Source organism: Macaca fascicularis, chromosome 2 (genome assembly GCF_037993035.2).
Source record: "Macaca fascicularis isolate 582-1 chromosome 2, T2T-MFA8v1.1".
Taxonomy (NCBI): domain Eukaryota; kingdom Metazoa; phylum Chordata; class Mammalia; order Primates; family Cercopithecidae; genus Macaca; species Macaca fascicularis.
Window position 1 is genome coordinate 177,013,292 of NC_088376.1, and position 20,644 is coordinate 177,033,935.

General features: G+C 37.2%; 1 protein-coding gene across 1 annotated transcript in view; it reads right to left on the reverse strand.

Annotated features, from left to right (window-relative positions):
• Positions 1–234: 234 nt before the first annotated feature.
• Positions 235–20,644, reverse strand: part of LOC102146126 (uncharacterized) — a 200,944-nt gene continuing 180,534 nt past the window's right edge. The window contains exons 9-10 of the mRNA XM_065539332.2: positions 5,087–5,205; positions 235–3,238 (exon numbers count right to left, since the gene is read on the reverse strand). The gene's annotated coding sequence lies outside the window, so the exon portion shown is untranslated. The remainder of the gene's footprint in view (positions 3,239–5,086; positions 5,206–20,644) is intronic.

Below are 20,644 nucleotides of genomic sequence, written 5' to 3' on the forward strand. Positions count from 1 at the left end.
TCTTAGATTTGCCCTTTTGAGATTACTTTTTAGATCTCATAGGTGTGCTTCAGTGTTTTTTAGTCTTGCTCTTTTGTCTCCTTTGACTATGTATTTGCAAATACTTTGTTTTCAAGCTTACTAATTCTCTCTTCTCCTTGATCAATTCTGCAATTAAATGACTTTGATTCTTAAATATGCTGATTGCATTTTTCAACTCCAGAATTTCTGCTTGATTCTTTTTAATTATTTCAATTTCTTTGTTAAATATATCTAATAGCATTCTGAATTCCTCTTCTGTGTCATCTTGAATATTTTTTAGTGTCTTCAACATATCTATTTTGAATTCTCTCTCTGAATGGTCACACATCTCTGTTTCTCGAAGATTGGTCCCTGGTGCCTTATTTAGTTCATTTGGTGAGGCCATCTTTTCCTGGATGGTGTTGATGCTAGTAGACATTCTTTGGTGTCTGGCCATTGAAGAGTTAGGTGTTTATTGTAGTCTTCATTGTCTTGGCTTATTTCTACCCATCCTTTTTCTGAAGGCTTTTCAGGTATTTGAAAGGACTTGAGTGCTGTGATATAAGCTGTTTTTGCTTTTGGAGTTACCCCGAGACCAGTAATACTGTGATTCTTGCAGACTTGTAGAGGTACCACCTTGATGATCTTGGACAAAATCTGGGAGAATTATCTGTATTACTAGGCAGAGACTCTTGTTCGCTTCTCTTACTTTCTTCCAAACAAACAGTCTCATCTCTCTGTTCTGAGCCACCTAAACCTTGTAGTAGAGTGACACAAGCACTCCTGTGGCCACCACCACTATGACTATGCTGGGTCAGATATGAAGCCAGCACAGCCCTGGATCTCACCCAAGAGATACTGTAACTACTCCCTGGCTACTGCCTATGTTCACTCAAGGTCCTAGGCCTCTACATTCAGCAGGCAGCAAAGCCAACCAGGCTTGTGTCCTTCCCTTCAGGGCACCGAGCTCTCCCAGGCCTTGGGTGGGTCCAGAGATGCTATCCAGGGGACAGGAACCAGAGCCAAAAACCCTAAAAGTCTACCTGGTGTTCTACTGTACTGCAGCTGAGCTGGCACTCACACCACAAGATGCACCCACTCTTTCCAAAAATAGAGGAGCCTCATCCCATACCCACTGCTACCACAAGCCACAAGGAGTACCGCAAGACTATTGCAGATGTTCCCTTAAAGCCCAAGGTGAATTCTGCCTGGCCTGGGACTCACCCTTCAGGACAACAGGCTCCCCTACTAGTCCAGAAATGCCATCCATGAGTCAATTCCTGGAGTTGGGACCCCAAGAGACTACCTGGTGCTCTACGCCCCTGTGGCCATGATGGTACATAAGGTGTAAGACAAATTCCCCATTACTTTTACCTCTGCTTTTCACAAGCCAAAGGAGTTTCACCCCATAGCCACCGCAGCTGATGATGTGCTGTATCTCACCTGAAGCAGGGAAGACTCAGAGCCTCACCCAAGGCCCTCAATATAGTACCTGGGTATTGCCGCTGGTTATTCAGGGCCCAAGAGCTCTTCAGTAAGCAACTGATGAACCTTGCCAGAACTGGGCCCTTCCCTTCAAGGTAGTGGGTTCCCTTCTCACCAAGAGTGTGTCTAGAAATGTCTTCCAGGAGCTAGGTCTTGGAATGAGGGCCTCACAAATCAGACCAGTGCCCTATCCTTCTGTGGCTGAGCTGGTATCCAAGATGCAAGACAAAGTTCTCTCCACTCTTACCTCTCCTGTCCTCAAGCAGAAGGAAGGGATCTCTTTTGAAGCAGGCTGGGATTAGGGGAGGGGTGATGCCAGCACTCCCTTAACCACTCTGGCTGATGTCTCAGTAGGTCGCGTGCCCTCCACCCAATCCACTGTGTCTGGGCTCATTTGAGGACTAGAACTTACCTAAGAATTGCAGTCTGTATGGCCTACACCGCCTTTTACGTTTACTTAGAGACACAGAGCACTGTGGCCCTTGGCGGCAGAGTTTGTGGGAAGTCAATTTCAGACCTCTGGAACTGGCAATTATCCTCCGGTGAGTGCGGGTTTAAATGCTCCCTCCATGGGTGAGTGTCAGGTGAATTTGGTCTGGTCTTCCATTCTGCTTAACAGGATAGCACTGAGTTCAATGTCTCACAATTGTTGTGTTCTCCCACTCGCAGGGCCCAGAGATGCTCTCTGCACCATGCCTTGGCTGCTGGGGTTGGTGGACGAGCGGCGTCGGCAATTCAAGGCTGTTTGTTTTGTCAATGTTGTCTGTGCCTATTTCAGTGATACAAAGATGAAACCAGGTATGAGGAAGGCTCATCTGATTTCTGGCTCTTATGAAGGTGTTTTTTTGTGTGTCAATAGTTGTTAAATTGGTGTCCCTGAGGGAGGAGCGGAGCCTTCTGTTCCACCATTTTGCTTTACCTCTTCTGTGAACTGTACCATGTATTATATTTATGTCTGGTTACCATGTTTTAAATGAACTGTGATAAAACTGTACAGAATTTTGAGAATGGTGGCTATAACACTAAGAGACGTTGCTGTTTTATGTAAGAAATGTTACAATAAACTAGAATGTTTATACTGGGATTGAGAATACTTAATGAGAATGTGAGAGCAGTCCTAAAATATAGAAGAGGTGCTTATAAAAGCAAAACCAGAATTACTTTAAAATTGGTAACCTCAAAGCAAGCACATACCGATGTATAGAAGTTTAGACAAAGACTTCATATCAATAACAGAGAACACAATCTTATATTTCATAATAACATAACAATGAATGAATGCATTCATAACATAACATAATTGTTTTCTTTCAGGTCCATAGGCTCCCTGTCACTGGATGATCAAAGCAGGTGTTCTACTAGAGAGAACATAAAAACGTGGTCTGTAAGGTTTCTTCCAAAGTTAAAGTTGTGTTTGATATGCATTTGGATTCTGCTTTTTTGAATGAGCAGCTTGTTCTAGACAGTCTACTTCTGTATGGTTTCACTTACCACTGCAGGGTTGTGTGCAGCATTCAGCAGGGACAGAGGACACTAATATCAATGCCAGGGAAGTCACTGAAGGAACAATGATCTGAGGAGACCCAGCAGTTTCAAGGCAAGTCTTTGAAGGGCTCCTCTGTGTGGAAGCCTCAGATCTTATTTTGACTGGTTGGCTGCAGCGCTGATGAGTTGAGATTCTCTGAAGTGAGAGGTCTGCAACTTAACTCTTCCTGATGACTTTTTCCTCTGACCAACTGGCTTTCTTTTCTTACTGTGGCAATGAAGTTAAATCCAGTTCAGTTTGTTTTAAAGAGCAATAACAACACTCCTACTTCATCTCCTCTACACACAAATTTGCACAACCTTTCTAAATAATGCATACCTGTGCAACTTCAGATAAAACTTCCCCCTTTCATCTGATCCTTTGTGCTTGTATAATAAGTAAATCTTGTAGGAAAAAACTGAAAGCTTCAAATGTTGATAAGCCAGTAACATTCCTCTTTTAGCAACCTCTGAATTTTAATAAATTTAATTTTAATAAACCAGCAGACTATCTTTGCTAGCAACACTTTGTATTTCCATATTTGAAGGGCATCATAATGGAAATTGATTTATTAAAAACAATTCCAGGCATACAGCATCTGATGCTATTGATCATAACAAAGTTAACTTGGTAAGAAGTGTAAGGTAATAGCAGAGATGTGAGATTTTTTTTGCCAACAGTCTTTGGGGGACATTTTTTGCTAAAATTTCAGGATAGAAACTTTAAAACTCAAAATTATAAATTTCTTTGCAGGCTAGTGAGAAATTATCTAAGAATAATATCCAAGTCTTTTTCAAAGAATTGTGTGAAATAAGATCAAGAAAATGACCATAGCATTGTGTCCTTGGGCGATTATTTATTTTATTTTATTGTATGTTTGTGGCATACAGCTTTTTTTTTTTTTTTTTTCACTTTAAGTTCTGGGATACATGTGCAGAACGTACAGGTTCGTTACATAGGTATACATGTGCCACAGTGGTTTGCTGCACCCATCAACCTGTCATGTAGGTGTTTATTATGGAGGAAAATCATTGTTGTTTAACATTGTCATAAAACACTGAAAACTAGCCTCCATACTCTCAGCCACTTTGTCCTTCAGGTAGGAGGTAAGGATTTCCAAAGATAATACAAGTTTTGGAAGCTTATTAGTATAGAGCATAGAATGGATAATTCTCTACTCTTATCCTGTGAGTCTACAACCTGGGTCTCTAGGAGATGATTTGGGGCAATATCAACTGAGAAGGGGGCACCAGAGGTCAACCAGGTGATGCTCTGTTAATTCCACTAATCCCTAACAAGCATTAGGCATGCTGATGCATAAAATGCCCACCTCCAAAGGTAAAGGATAAAAGTCTAAGCACTGTGTAATAATGTCCTTAAATAAACTTTACCTAAAGTTAATAAACCAATACTAACCTTCATAGTTAAAGTTAATAAACCAATACTGATTTTCATTTTATCTACCTATTTTAATTCAATTCAACAAACATTTGATAATTCTCTAGGACATGCTTTGGTTGATTTGTTTGTTTGTTTGTTGTCTAGGCTATGCTGGCTTCTGAGCCCTCTCGTCAGTATCATGAAAGGGCTTCTGAACCCTCTAGCTCTCCCTGCTCTGCATGCGTCCCAGGCTCACTCTCCAACAGGCCTGCTGACTTGCTCTCTTGCTACTCTCGAAATGCAAAGACTACCACACCTCACTTCTCATTTCTTGAGCTAGATCTACTGCCACAAAGAAAGGAAACTTTTTTTTTCCTTCCAACTCTTATAGACCTTTAAGTTTCCAAATTGCCACTCTAAGTTTCAGTTTTATCGTCTTGCTTATTAGGTAATTGAAGGAGTTCTATAGAAATAAAATCAAAGAGAATTAAAGGTTACAGAATATTTTCCTTATTGATCATAAGCTACTGTCTCAGGTCAGAAAACAAGCTTAAAAATCCCCCATTCCACTCCCATCCTCAGGATGAGCTCTTACATAACCTTATCAGAGTCATTTCTTCTTTCTCTGATATTCTAAGGGGACTGATTATTGGGCACTATATTTCCTTGCTCTCAGGAAGCCAATGAAACACTTACAAAAACAGGACTCCAGATTAACCTGTTATCTCAGAATTCATAACTGGGAGTATCATACAAGGCCACCAGGACATTCACTTCATTCTCCAGAACTCTTTGGTAGTTATAAATATGATGACCTGTAATTGGAGAAATAAAGAACCAATGGAGCAGCAATCTTCTCAGATTTCATATATGTTAACTTTTGTTTGAACTATTATCCTGATACTACATACTCATCTAATCAAAATTATCAACACCTTTTATTCATATATGTTTTCTCAAATGCTTCTCCATAGTTCTGACTCTCCTGCTCATCTTCTCTCTGATTTTCCTTATTTCAGATTATGCAAAAACAATAGAGAGATGCTGTTAAACCCTAACATTATCTCTTGATTCTCCAGAGCTAAATCCTAAAATTAACAATAACCAACAATCTGACATGATTTTAATAATTTTATATAGCATGTAGAGACTCAATTGTTTGTCAGAGTAAAAACCAAGTTAAACAGTTTTTATTCCACCAAAACAGTGTAGCCAGGCTACTGAGTATCTGTCAACCAAACCATGCCTCCTTCCCTCACACCAAGCTGCTAGAAAAACCTTATCAGACCATTTGTAACAGAGTTAATTTATTTTTATTAAAATAAACAGTTACTGCTGAAAACTAAAATAGAAACATAAACTTTATGAAAATGCACATTGATATAAATACCATGTCACATCTGTAGGCTGTTTAAATGTCTCATAAAACATATTCCAAATGGTTGTGAATTAATCATTAATTCCCAAGATGAAAATAATTAAGAATAACAGATTTGAACAATTAAAACTGAGAAAAACAAAGACAATCACATAGAAGCTTTCACTGAAAAGAAAAAGTGTTTATACTATATTTAGCATAGATCTCAGAGCAAGAGAGCTCTGTACTTATTTTAAGTGTTAGAAACTGGTCACATTTTAGACTAGAAAATGAAGGAAAAGTCAGATATGATTAAAAATGACATGTGCCTTGAGGATAAAGGCTACAACCCTTTAGCTGTCCGAAATGCTTCTGATGCTTGGTTCTGCCAGAGATCTTCAGAATACACAAAGAAAACCTCAGAATGTCAAGATTTTCAAAAGTATTGCCCAAGGGAGGCCTACAAACACAATTTAAAGATCATTGAGCTGTTTCTCTATTGACATCCTTTTCTACTTTTTCCAAATTGGAAGTATCAATTTTTTAAAACTCAGAAATATTTCATAAAAGTTCATAATGCTTTCTCTAGAACAACAACATAACTATTACCAGCACATGATCATCTCACCTTTTAGATGATTTTTAATGAAAAACAGTTGCATTAATATTATCTTACGTCATGGATTTTTTCTTTATTTCTAAATTACACAAGTGTTTACTAACCTGTTAATTTTATGATTATCTTGAATCTACAACAACTTAATTATTTACATTTGTATTGCTCTCACATATTCCAATATACATAATCACCTCTATGGTCAAGTAAGCATTACAATTTCCATTTATTTTTTAATTAATAAATTATATTTCTTAGAGCAGTTTTAGTTTCTCCCAAAACTGTTCAGAAAATACAGAGGGTTTTCATATATACTTAACCCCATCCACACGAATCTCCCCTTCCCCACTGTCAACATCCCTTACCGGAGTTGTACGTTTGTTAAAATGAACCTACATTGACCCATCATTATCAGTGAAAGTCCACAGTATACATAAGGATTCACAATTGATGTTATAAATTCTGTATGTTCTGAAAAATAGATAATGACATGCATCCATCATTGTAATATTATACAGGATAGTTTTACTGCCCTAAAATTACTCCGTGCTCAGCCTACTTATCTGTTTCTCCTCCCTCACCTGCTCCCCACGTCTGGCAGCCACTAATCTCTTTTACAGTTCCATAATTTTGGCTTTTCCAGAATGTCACTTAGTTGGAATCATATTTTTTAGATTGGCTTCTTTCACTTAGTAATATGCATTTAACTTTTCTCCTTATCTTTTCATGGCTTTATATATAGCTCATTTTTTTAATACTGAATAATATCCCATTGTCTAGATGTGCTACTATTTATTTATCCACTCATATACCGAAGGACGGTTTGAATGCTTTCAAGTTTGGGCAATTATGAATACAGCTTCTGTAAACATCTGTGAGCAGGTCTTTCTGTGGACATACTTTTTAACTTACAATATTGGGAAAATATCTTTGGGTAAATACAAGGAAATGCAATTGCTATATTGTATGGTAAGAATATGTTTAGTTTTATACAAAATTGCTAAACCGCTCTCCAAAGTGACTATACCATTGTGTATTCCCATTAGCAATGATTGAGAATTCCTGTTGCTCCACATTCTTGTCAGCAATGGATATTGTCAATGTTTTGGGGTTTTGCTATTCTAATAAGTATAATGGTACATTGTTGTTGTTTTCTTGCATTTCTCTAATGACATATGATGTTGAATATCTTTTTATATGCTTACTTGTCATCTGTATATCTTCTTTGGTTTAGTGTCTGTTCAGGTCTTTTGCACATTATTCAATCAGATTGTTCATTTTCTTACTGTAGAGTTTTAACCTTTTTCATGTATTTTGGATAACAGTCATTTATGAGACATGTCTTTTTCAAATATTTTCTCTCTGTCTATGACTTGTCTTCTCATTCTCTTGACATTGTCCTTCAAAGAGAAGAAGTTTTTAATTTTATTAGAGTCCAACTTATCAATTATGTCTTTCATAGATTATGCTTTTGGTGTTTTGTCTAAAAAATAATTGCCATATTAAGGATCATCTAGGTTTTCTCCTATGTTATTTTCTAGAAGAGTTATAGTTTTGCATTTTATATTTAGGTTTATAATGTGTTTTGATTTACTTTCAGAAAGATGTAATATCTGTGTCTAGATTCTTTTTTTTTGACATGTGGATGTTTACTTATTCCAATGCCATTTGTTGAAAAGACTATCTTTGCTCTATTATGCTGTCTTTGCTCCTTTGTCAAAAATCACTTGACTATATTTATGTGGGTTTATTTTTGGGCTCTCTATTTTGTTCCTTTGATCTATTTTTCTGTTCTTTTGCCAATACCACAGTCTTGATTACTGTAGCTTTATAGTAAGTCTTGAAGTTGCTGTTAGTTCTCCAACTTTGTTCTTCTCTTTCAATATTGTCATTCTAGGTCTTTTATCTCTTTATAAAAACTTTTTAACCAGCTTATCAATTCATGAACAAACTGTCTGGGATTTTGACTGGGATTGCATTGAAGCTATAGATCAAGTTGAAGAGCTAACATACTGACAACATTGAGTTTTTCTACTGCCAATACGGAATATCTTTCTACGTGTATTTAATTCTTTTTTTTTTTTTTTTTTTTGAGATGGAGTCTTGCTGTCGCCCAGGATGCAGTGCAGTGGCACGATCTCAGATCACTGCAAGCTCTGCCTCCTGGGTTCACGCCATTCTCCTGCCTCAGCCTCCCGAGTAGCTGGGACTACAGGCACCCGCCACCATGCCCGGCTAATTTTTTGTATTTTTAGTAGAGACGGGGTTTCACTGTGTTAGTCAGAATGGTCTCAATCTCCTGATAGCTCTCATCGAAGTTTTGTGGTTTTTCTCGTAGATATTTTGTACACATGTCTTTAGACTTACACCTATGTATTTCATTTTGGGGTGCTAATGTTTTTGCTTTCAAATTCCACTTTTTTATTGTGGGTATAGAAGAAAGTGATTGACTTTTGTATATTTACCTTATATCTAGCAATCTTACTATAATAACTCTTAGTTCCAGGAGTTTCTTTGTCAATTTTTTAAAATTTTTACATAGTCTGTGGTCTGAAAACAAAAGCAATTGTATTTTTTCTTTCTCAATCTGCTTACCTTTTCTTTTTTTACAGCATTATCTAGGACTTTTAGTACTATATTGCAAAGCAATAGTGAGAGGGAATATCCTTTCTTTGTTCCTGATCTTAGCAAGAAACCTTCAAGTTTCTCATTATTGAGTGCATCGTTAGCTTCAGGTTGTTCATAGATATTCTTTATCAAATTGAAGAAGTTTCAGCTGTGTTTCCAGTCTTCTGGGAGTTTTTATCATCAATGGGTGTTATATTTTCCTATATGCTTTTCCTGTATTTATTGATATTATCATGTTATTTTTCATCTCTAGTCTGTTGATGTGGTGGATTGCATTAGTTGGTTTTTAGTTGAAACTGCCTTGCATACTTGGAATAAATCCTACTTGATCATGTTGTATACTTCATTTTACATTTTGTGTTTAATTTTCTAGTATTTGTTAAGTTTTTTGCATTGTATTAATAAGAGAAATTAATCTGCAACTTTTGTTGTAATGTCTTTGGTTTTGTTATTAGGATAATGCTGGCCTCATAGAATGAATTCGAAAGTGTTCCTCCTGCTTCTACTTTCTGGAATTGATTGTAGAGAACTGACATAATTTCTACTTAAAATACATGGTAGAATTTACCAGTAAACTCATCTCAGCCTGGCACTTTCTGTTTTGGAAGATTATTAATTATTGATTCAGTTTCTATAATATATATGCCTATTCAGATGATCTATTTCTTCTTGTGTACGTTTTGGCAGATTGTGCATTTTATAGAATTGGTCTATTTCATCTAGGTTATCAAATTTGTGTACAAAGACAGGTTCATCATTTTTTTATTATTCTTTTAGTATCCATGCAATCTACACTGATGTTCTTTCTCTCATTTCGGATATGAATAATTTGTGTCTTTTCTCATTTTTCTTAGATAATCTAGGTTTTCTTCTATGTTATTATCTAGTTTTACAGTTTTGCATTTTATATTTATGCTAAAGGCTTATTGATTTTATTGATCTTTTCTAATAACCACCTTTTGGTTTTGATAATTTTTTTACTTCCTATTTTTAATTTCACTGATGTCTGCTCTAATTCTTATTTTTTTTCTTCTGCTTACTTTGCATATAATATACTCTTTCTAGTTTTCTAAAGTTGGAGATTGCATTATTCATTTTAAATCCTTCCACTTTTCTAATATATTCATTCAGTCTTATAAATTTTGCTGTAACAGCTGCTTTCGCTGCAACCCACAAATACTGATAATTGTATTTTTATTTTTATTTAGTTTAAAATATTTGGGGAGGATTTCTCAGTTATCTTTTTGTAGATTGACTTCTGGTATAGTTTCAGAGCAGATATTGTATTACTTCTATTCTGTTGAATCTGTTAAGGTGTTCTTATGGCACAGAGTGTGGTCTATCTTGGTGAACTTGAGAAGAATATGTTATCTTCTGTTGGTTGGAGTAGTCTATACATGTCAATTATATTCAGTCAGATGTTGTTGGTGCTGTGTAGCTCATCTACAGGCATACCTTTAAGCTACTGTGAATTTGGTCCCAAACAAAATAAAGCAAATATCATGATAAAATGAGTCACGCAAATTTTATTGTTTCTCAGTACATATAAAAGTAATGGACCGGGTGTGGTGGCTCATGCCTGTAATCCCAGCACTTCGGGAGGCTGAGATGGGTGGATCACGAGGTCAGGAGATCGAGACGATCCTGGCTAACATGGTTTAACCCTGTCTCTACTAAAAATACACAAAATTAGCTAGGCGTGGTGGCACACACCTGTAATCCCAGTTACTCGGGAGGCTGAAGCAGGAGAATCACTTAAACCTGGGAGGCAGAGACTTCAGTGAGCCAATATCATGCCACTGCACTCCAGTCTGGGTGACAGAGCAAGACTCCATCTCAAAAATAATAATAATAATAATAAATAATAATACAAATAAAAAACTAATGTTTACATCATACTGTATTTTATTAAGTGTTTAATACCAGATGCTGGCAAGGACATAGAGAAAAAGGAACTCTCATATACTATTCTTGGGAATGTAAATTAGTACAAGCACTATGGAAAACAGTATGTAGATTTCTCAAAAAAAAAAAAAACTAAAAATAGAACTACCACGTGATCCAGCAATCCCACTATAGGGTATCTATCCAAGCGAAAATAAATCAGAATATCAGTTGCACATTTATCCCAGTTCTATTCAAAACAGCAAAGATATGGAATCAAAATAAGCGTCCATCAGTGGATAAATGGATGAAGACAATGTGGTATATATGCACAATAGAATACTATTTGGTCAAAAAAAAGGAATGAAATCACATCATATGCAGCAACATGGATAGAACTGGAGGTCATTATGTTAAGTGAAATAAGCCAGGCACAGAAAGACAGATATCACATGTTCTCACTTACATGTGGGAGCTAAAAATTTTAATCTCATGGACATACAAAATAGAACAATAGATACTAGAGACTGGGAAGGGTCAGGGATTAGGGAGTAAAGAGAGGTTGGCTATGGGTGCAAACATACAATTAGATAGAAGAAATATGTTCTAATATTTGATAGCAGACTGGGATGACAATACTTAGCAACAATATTATGTGTATTTCAAAGTAACTAGATGAGAGAACTTGAAATGATAACACATACAAATGGTAAACACTTAAGATGATGAATACCCCAAATAACCTGATTTACTCATTTCACATTCTATGCTTGTAACAAACACTCACATGTACTCCATAAATACATAAAATATTATATGTCAATAATAAATGCACATATCTTAATTTAAAAATATTTTATGGATAAAAAATGCTAAAGATCATTTGAGCCTTTAGAAAGCCATAATCTTCTTGCTGATGGAAGGTCTTGCATTGATGTCAATGGCTGCTGACTGGTCAGAGTGGTGGTTCCTAAAGGCTTGCTTGGTTGTGGTGATCAATTTCTTAAAATAACTTAAACAATTAAGTTTGCTGCATGTGTTGACTCTTCCTTTCATGAAAGGTTTCTCTGTAGCATGCAATGTTTCCTAGTATTTTTCCTACAATAGAATTTCTTTCAAACTATAAGTCAATATTTTCAAACTCTGCTTTTTCTTTATTAACTAAGTTTATGTAATATTCTAAATTTTCTCCTTTTTAAATTATTTTAAATTCGGTGGTACATGAGTAGGTTCGTTATGTGGGTATGTTGTGTAATGTTGGGGTTTGGGCTTTTGTTGAACGCATCACTCAAATAGTGAACACAGCATCCAATAGGTAGTTTTCAACCCTTGCCCTCCCACCAGAGCCCTGGTGTCTATTGTTTCCATATGTATGCTCCTGTGTACCCATTGTTAAGTGCCTACTTAAAAATAAGAACATGTCCTAATTGGTTTTCTGTTCCTGCATTAATTCACTTGGATAATGGCCTCCCGGTGTATCCATGTTGCTGCAAATAACATTCTTTATTTCTTTTTTGTGACTGTGTAGTACTCCATGGTCAATATGTACCACATTTTTTTTTTTTTTAATTTTTTTTGAGATGGAGTCTTGCTCTGTCACCCAGACTGGAGTGCAGTGGGGCGATCTCTGCTCACTGCAAGCTCCACTGCCTCCCGGGTTAACGCCATTCTCCTGCCTCAGCCTCCCTAGAAGCTGGGACTACAGGCACCTGCCAGCACACCTGGCTAATTTTTTTGCATTTTCAGTAGAGACAGGGTTTCACCGTGTTCACCAGGATGGTCTCGATCTCCTGACCTTGTGATCCGCCCGCCTCGGCCTCCCAAAGTGCTGGGATTACAGGCGTGAGCCACTGCGCCCAGCCTGTACCACATTTTCTTTATCCAATCTTCTCTTGATGAGCACTTAGGTTGATTCTATGACTTTGCTATTGTAAACAGTGCTGCAATAAAATACAATGCATGTGTCTTTTTGGTAGAATGATTTCGTTTCCTCTGGGTAGATATCAAGTAGTGGGATTCCTGGGCTGAATGGAAGTTCTATTTTCTAAATTCTTTGTTGTCATTTCAATGATGTTCATGGTGTCTTCACTGGGAGTAGATCCCATCTCAAGAAACCACCTTCTTTGCTTTTCCATAAAATGCAACTTCTCATTTGTTCAGGTTTAATCATAAGGTTGCAGTAATTCAGTCACATCTACAGGCTCCACTTCTAATTCTAGTTATCTTGGTGTGTCTACCACATCTGCAGTTACTTCTTCTACTGAAGTCTTGAACCTCTTAAAGTCATCCGTAAGGTTTTACATCCATGTTCTTCAAACTTCAAACTTAATGTTGATATTTTGACCTCCTCTCATGAATCATAATGTTCTTAGTGGCATATAGAATGGCGAATGCTTTCCAGAAGGTTTCAATTTACTTCACCCAGATCCATCAGAGGAATCACTATGGCAGCTATAGCCTCAGGAAATGTATTTCTGAAATAATAAGACTTGAAAGTTTAAATGACTCTGTGATTCATGTGCTGCAGAATGGATATTGTGTTAGCAGACATGAAAACAACATTGATCTTCTTGTACATCTCCATTAGAACTCTTGGGTGACCAGCTGTACTGCCAATGAGCAGCACTATTTTGAAAGGAATCTTTCAAGGCAATATATTTCCACAGTGGGATTAAAATATTCAGTAATTAGGGCTTATTATTCCATTTATAGAGTACAGGCAGAGTAGATTTAGCAAAATTATCAAGGAGTTTTGGGATGGTAAACAAGCATTGGTTTCAGCTTAGTCATCACCTGCATTAGCCCCTAACAAGAGAGTCAGCCTGTCTTTGATGCATTGAAGCCAGGCATTGACTTCTTCTCCTTAGCTATGAAAGTGCTATATGGCATCTTCTTCCAATACAAGGCTGTTTAGTCTACACTGAAAATCTGTTGTTTAGTCTAGTCACATTCATCAATTTTCTTAGCTTGCTGGATAACTTGCTGCAGCTTCTACATCAGCACTTGCTGCTTCTCCTTGCATTTTATTATGAAGACGGCTTGTTTTCTTAAACCTCGTGAACTAATTTCTGCTAGCTGCAAATGTTTCTTCTGCAGCTTCCTCACTTCTCTTACTCTTCATGGAATTGAAGAGTTGGGGCCTTGTTTTGAATTAGGCTTTGGCTTAAGGGAATGGTATGGCAACTTTGGTCTAACCAGACCACTAAAATTTTCTCCGTATCAGTAATAAGGCTGTTTTGCTTTCTTATCATTCATGTGTTCACTGAGTAACACTTTTAATTTCCTTTAAGAACTTTTTCTTTGTATTCACAACTTGACTGGTGCAAGAGGCCTGCTTTTGCCCTGTCTCAGCTTTAGACATACCGTCCTCACTAAGCTTAATCATTTCTAGCTTTTGATTTAAAATGAAAGACATATACCTCTTCCTTTCACTTGAACATTTAGAGGCCAATGAAAAGTTATAGACTGGCCTATTTTCCACATTTTTGTGTTTCAGGAAATTGAGAAGTCTGAGGAAAGGGAGTGAGAGCGAGTTCTAGAGAACCCTGACTAATACAGATTTAGCATCAGAAACACAACAGATTGATTCTAGTGACCTCCACCCCCAACAGTTCAACCTGTAACAGATTTTACTAACATCCCAGGTCCAGCCACCTTACAAATTGCCCCATTGGACCCTCCTGTAGAATTCAGCTTCTTCATTTCTCTTAACTCTTGTTTCCTGCCTCACCTTAAACTGATGGCATCCCAATTATGCCCCAAAGATACGCAATGGATCATCCTTTCTAAACCATTTGTTAGGACGCCCTAATATATGTAAAAACAATTAAGGAGGAGATGCTATGAACAGCTTGTAGTGACATAACTGACCCTGATTTACTTCTATGTTTTACAAAAATAAAAATAAAAACATAAAAAATTGTGCTCCTATTGGGCATATTTACTTTAGTCAGTGGGGCAACTCAGCATGAGCCTCCAGATCCTTAGAGACTTGGAAAACAGAAGGCCAAAATGGGTTGGGATATTTGACTGCTCTATTGTCAATAGACAGTAGATCTGAAAGTTATGACTTGAACAAGCATTGGACTAGCCCCCTCTTACTACATCAAAAAGTCAAATATGAGTTACCTGGTGGGTTCAGGGACTCTGGATTTGTATCCTTTGGCAGAACTTTTGTACCTTGGTAAGGTGTTGCTACTAATGAAGAAATGATTTTTTTTAATGTGTCTGCTACCCTAGCAATTTTTACTGGCTTGACCGCAAAAGCTATCACCACACAACAGCATGTGATAGTTTCTCTTGCCAGGGTAATCTTAGATAATAGAATTGTTCTTGATAATCTATTAATGAGCACGGTGGTATCTCTATTCTTGCTAATATTAATATTATATGCTGTACCTGGATAAGTTCCTTGGGAGAGGGTGACAAAATAAGAGACAAGCTATATAAAATAAGAGAACAGCCACCTGGCTACAAGTATCATGTAGTTCCCTATGGTCATTTGATCTTTTCAGCTGGTTGCCTTTAAGTCTAGGTTCATGACTTAGAACCATTACACAGACTGGGATTGTCATATTGCTGTTACTTTTGCTTTATATTTTTCATTTTAAACCTTATGCCTGTTATCTGACATATCATTGCAAAACTACATTTCTTGACAAAAGAAAAAGTTGGCCCAGCACTTTGAAATGATAGCCAATACCTATGGAACAGAAAAATCCAATTTAACAATAACTTTAACATGAATTAGGCCTGAGAGTTTCTCCTTCTGGCCTTCTTATTACTCAAATGTGGCTAAAAGGGTCTTAACACTAACTTCCAGCTGTCTATCACCTCCCTACAAAGTGGAACCATATCAAACTAACCAGGACATGTCCATCAGAGATCCAAGAGACAATTAAAACCTGACTACAGGCTACTTGATCAGCAATGCTTTCAAAAAAAAAAAAAAAAAGATTTTGGTCAAAAGGAGGAAATGTAAAGGTTGCAGATACCAAGATGAAGTCACTGTTGTCAGATACAGACAAAATAGGGCCAAAAAGACACAAAGGGTTGGGGCTCATCCTTGCATGTCTGAGATACAAACTCTTTCCAAGAATTTTCCTAAAACCCCATAATAAATTTCTTCACATCTTTCACACGCCTCCTCCTTTGCGTGGCTTGTACATTTTGTACATATGCCCACATTTCTATGACAAGGTTTATTACCAGACATTAGTTAAGACTGCAATATTCAGATAAGATGCTCTAGAAAGAATTTTTATCCCATAATGGCACCTCCACCCATGAACTGGTGCCATTTCTGGCTTTAAGCCTTCAGGATCATGATCTCTATTTTTAAGCAGCTTATGTGAACTCCTTTTTGCCACTAAAAGCTTCCCTTTCCATTTCCCTCACCAGATGCACATGTGGCTTGCAATGGCCGTGCACCTGGATTATAATCCTCTTTTCTAATTTTCGAACAAATTCAACATATTAAGAGATATTTTTCTCTACTGTCTTTGTTTTAGGCTGACAACTTATAAGTTCTTGTTGAAAGGTGGACATGATATACTGATTAAGAGGAGCTGTAGTGATAAGATGTGGGGGATGGGGAACATTCTACCATCTTATGATTAGGTCTCAGTCTTTTGGGGAGCCTGTGCCTCTGGACTTTGAACTTCATTCAGTGCTTTTCAATGTATCACCCTCCTACATGATTGAGGGTGGCCTGAAGGAGCTAGAGTTCTGGGTTTTAATTTCCTCACATGGAAAGCCAGGGAGAACTAAGATTGGGTATTTCCCTTCCCCAGGTAGAGTAGGCTCTACTAAAATCCCAGCGGGTTAGGTTCTGATAAAATAGTTTCTCTAGGGGGCTGACCTCGTTAAGATCATAAAGCTCTGACGTTTTAAAAAGTGGTTTCCTTTTCCCTCCCTCTGTAGAAGCTCAAGGGAATTTTCCTCTAGTATTCGCTGTGAGGAGCTGGCAGAGATCTGGGAGGTAAAACTCACGAAGGTATGCGGGGCCCTGACAACTGGGTCCTCCTGGAGATTTTCACTCTCACGGTTGTCTACACTGAGTCCCCAGCAATCCATCAATTAGCATTCAGGTTTCTCTACCCTGACAGTGGTTCCACAGATTTCTGCTCATGGGTTTCTGCTCTGAGCAGTAGTTCTTTGCATCCACCTGTATGTCTCTCCAATTTTAGGGGTAGCGGTGTTCCTGATCCCTCAGCTTTGTACTTGTTTTAGCATAAAGTGATGATCTCTAAGCTCCTTACATGCAGGACCAGAAACCAGAAGTTGCCATTTCCATTTTAAAATGAGATAACTAAGAATCACAGGAGGTACAACGTGACTTCCCAAAAGTCATACATGAGTTGGAGACAGAATTAAGACCTGAGCCTAGTGACACTAAGTCTGAGAGACTAACCTGTTGTGAAGTTGTGTAAAAGACTTGCATTTTACCTATGCATTTCAGAAAGAAAGTGACTAAATTGGGATACTGATTCAACTTCTTCCATTCAGGAAAGAAGGTCATTAAAATAGCATTCTGTTGCAAAAGGTTTATCTCACTCAAATTATGAAAACGTATCTGCACAGTTTATTACAGTGTGATTCATAACAAAAAATGTAAATACCTTTAATGGCTTTGAAAATTATATATGTGTATATATATGTTTACAATAGGATATTAAGAATAGAATGTAAAATCAGAGTAAAATGTATACTGATGTCATATCAAGTGAAGAAAGTTGACATCAAAACTGTTTCTACTTAAAATGAACAATGAAGGTAAATAGTAAAAAATGCTAGTTGTGAAGGTTGAGCTTTTTAAAAATAATGTATGATGCGCCAGGCACAATGGCTCAGGCCTGTAACCCCAGCACTTTGGGAAGCAGAGGTGGGCAGATCACAAGGTCAGGAGATCAAGACCATCCTGGCTAACACAGTGAAACCCCATCTGTACTAAAAACACACAAAAAAGAAAAAATTAGCAGGGCGTGGTGGCGGGCACCTGTAGTCCCAGGTGACTGAGGCAGGACAGGAGACTGAGGAAGGACGATGGCATGAACCCAGGATGTGGAGCTTGCAGTGAGCCGAGATCACACCACTGCACTCCAGTCTGGGCGACAGAGCAAGACTCCGCCTCAAAAAAAAAAAAAAAAGAAAAAGAAAAGAAAAGAAAAGGATGTTTTTGATAAATGTGTATGCTGTGGTTTGAATATTCCCCCAAAAACTCATATTGAAGCTTAACCCTCAGTGTGGGAGTACTGAGAACCAGGGCCTTTAAGATGTAATTGGATCACGAGGGCTCTGCCTTTATGAATAGATAAATCCATTTGTGGATCAGTGGGTTATCATGGCAGTGGAACTGGTGGCTTTATAAAAGGAGAAAGAGAGACTTGAGCCAGCGTATTAGCATGCTCATTCCCCTGTCCACGTGATACCCACTAGGACTCTTCAGAGAGTCCCCACCAGCAAGAAGCCTCTCAACAGATAGGACTCCTTGACCATGGAATTCTCAGCCTCCATAACTGTAAGAAATAAATTCTTGTTCTTTATAAATTACCCAGTTTCAATTATTCTGTTATGAGCAACAGAAAATGGACCAATACCATGTACAATAAGTAACTGAAAGAAATGCATTTATGATACTTTATGGATTGGAGACACTGGAATAGTCTTTTTGAAAAAGGAAAGCTTGTTTCTTACAACTTTAGTTTAAAATTTAGAATTCTAAATATCAGTCTTTAGAGGAATATAAATGTCATTATTTACATAGAGGGGTATGCTGGCATAATGCGTGCCAGGTTGTTCCTCTTGCTATAACACGTACTTAAATAAATCGCTCCCTGGAGGCCTTATAAAATGGCATTGCATGTCCATTTAAACTAGGTGTTTATGGTACAACAATGTAGAGAATAAAAGGAATGGAACACTGGGCAATTTCTATAGAAAAAGAAGGATTTTAGTAATGTGGTTGGGGGTGTAAGGCATCATCAATGCAGGCTTTTATTCCACCTCATTCATTCAGCACACAGTAAAAGATGCATGTGCCTAAATCCTAGAGAGTAGATAAACCTGACTTGAAATGTGTTTCTCTCTTCGGTATAATGTTGTTTTTTTTTTTTTTTTCAGGTGCTTTTCAGTAATTCCTTGCAGCTTCAGCTTATACACAATGATTCGTTGGTTTCTTTATTGAAGGGGAAGAGAACAGGGAGAAAACACCACTTTTTAAAGCCAAGACTCAAGAAAATAATCCCTTTTGTGTAAAGGATCAATAATGGTCTCTGTTCATTCTATTTCTTGTTTGTATTTTCTATTGATATGTATCAAATCAAATCTAGACATTTGGATTTAAGTGTTGTTTTAAAAAATTTACAGAAAAAAATAGAAAAGAAAGCAGAGCAATTTTAACCATCCTTGACCTACTTTTTAAAAATTATATTAATATACATACACAAACAAAAGGAAAAAATATTGATGTACATCTGCAGGCCAAAGTATTTACTAACATGCTTAATTATTTTCTGTAGGGTGACCAATGCAATCATAAAAGATGATCAATTGGAATTATTTTAAGATCAGGAATTTTTAGTAATGATACTTATTTATCTGTAGCCATGCCTGCTTTTAATTATTATGGGAAGATGATCATCTCACTTTGAACAAGTGGCTGAGTGGAATGAAAGAGGAGCATAGTCCCTCCATGCTGATTACTGCTTTTGTACCAAACTGGGAATAGAAATGCCCAAGTCCATCAGAATATCTAGTTTTGTCACAAGAAATATGTATCAAAAAGTCATTTTCCTGAAAAGATGTGTAAACTGAAAAAGCAAATAGAAAACAATAAATTGCTACATAGGTCGACTGAAGGATTTAATGACTTAAGAATCAGAGTCAGAAATGTCTACCTGGATTTAACTTACCTATTGCCAATAATAGCTAAAATACATAAAGAAGAGGCTCTTATAAAAGTAAACTCGATTCTGTTCTGATTGGAAATGCTAAACTTCATCTATTCTTTCATTTATTCAACAAATATTATTCAGTGCATAGTATGTGTCCAGCACCATATTAAGACCACGGATAAAGGATAAAGAAGATGGCCATTATTCCTGACTTCTCAGAACTTAAAACCAAGGGACAAATATAATATAGAGTGATGTTCTATACAGAGAGATAGAGAAAGAGCTAAAAGCACAAATTTCGAATTGTAGCTACCTTGGAACTAGTGAGTAGTCAGCGTTCTCCAGTGAAAAAGAACCAGTAAGATTGAGAGAGAGAAAATGTATTAAAAGGAACTGGCTCACATAATTATGGAGACTAAGAAATCCATCCCAAGATCTGCAATTGGCAAGCTAGAGACACAGGAAGCCAATGGTGTAGTTCCAGTTCAAATCCAAAAGTCAGAGAACCAAGAGAGCTGATGGATATAAATTCCAGTTGGAGGGGAAGGGAAAACTAGTGTTCCAGCTCTGAAAGTGAAGCTAAAGAAGTTTCCTCCTAATCAAATCTTATGTTCTCTTCAGGTCTTCGATTGATTGGATGAGGCCCACATACATTCAGGAGGGCAATCTCCTTTACTCAGTTTATGATTCAAGTGTCAATCTCATTAAGAAACACTAAAATAATGGTTGATGAAGTGTCTGGATACTTCATAGCCAAGTCATGTTGACACAGAAAATTAACCATCACCATCAGTTAGGTTAAGAAGGATTCCTAGAGGAGGAGACACCTATGCTGAACACTGAAGGATAGTATCTCATAAATAAAATATTAATTT